This window comes from Tachyglossus aculeatus, chromosome 22 (assembly GCF_015852505.1).
Source record: "Tachyglossus aculeatus isolate mTacAcu1 chromosome 22, mTacAcu1.pri, whole genome shotgun sequence".
Lineage (NCBI taxonomy): Eukaryota > Metazoa > Chordata > Mammalia > Monotremata > Tachyglossidae > Tachyglossus > Tachyglossus aculeatus.
Window position 1 is genome coordinate 9991994 of NC_052087.1, and position 738 is coordinate 9992731.

Below are 738 nucleotides of genomic sequence, written 5' to 3' on the forward strand. Positions count from 1 at the left end.
ATCTTTTTTCCCTCCTACTTCGACTGTGAGCCCCACGTGGGACACGACTATTTCTGATCTAATTAACCTGTACCTACCCCCGCACCTAGAACAGGGTTTGGCACAAAGTAAGCACTTAACAAATTGTTTTGTCTTATGCTGTAGAGTCATCTCTGACCCATAGTGACGCCATGGACACATCTCTCCCCACCTCCATCTGCAATTGTTCCGGTAGTGTATCCATAATGTTTTCACAGTAAAAATACAGAAGTGGTTTATCTTCGCCTCCTTTCGTGCAGTAAACTTGAGTCTCCACCCTCAACTCTCTCCCAGGCCATTGCTGCCCAGCACAGATGAGTTTTGACTTGTAGCAGATTGCCTTCAACTTGCTAGCTACCGCCCAAGCAAGGAACGGAATGGGTAGGCCTCTGCTTGACTCTCCCTCCCGTAGTTGAGACTGGTAGAGTACTGGAAACTCTCCAGGTGTGACCCCGAGAGGGGGTTTAACAAACCCTATATAAAAATAAAATAAAATAAAATAAAAAACCAGTGGAGCCAGGATTAGAATCTAGGTCCTTCTGAATCCCAGGCCTGGACTCTTTCCACTAGGCCATGCTGTGCTTCTGAGAGGTTGGTTGAACCTTGTAGATTGGGAACAGCCCTTTCGGGGACGTTTTGAGAGAGGAAAGCCTGCCATGTGGTGGAGGGGAGAAAACACAAACACAAAGCAGAACACTGTGAACACCACAGACATCCCCA

At 47.3% G+C, this 738-nt stretch overlaps 1 non-coding gene across 1 annotated transcript; it reads right to left on the bottom strand.

Annotated features, from left to right (window-relative positions):
• Positions 1-342: 342 nt before the first annotated feature.
• LOC119944399 lies at positions 343-480 on the bottom strand. Its single transcript, XR_005455881.1, has one exon. It is a non-coding gene; the product is annotated as a small nucleolar RNA SNORA7 (small nucleolar RNA).
• Positions 481-738: the final 258 nt, after the last annotated feature.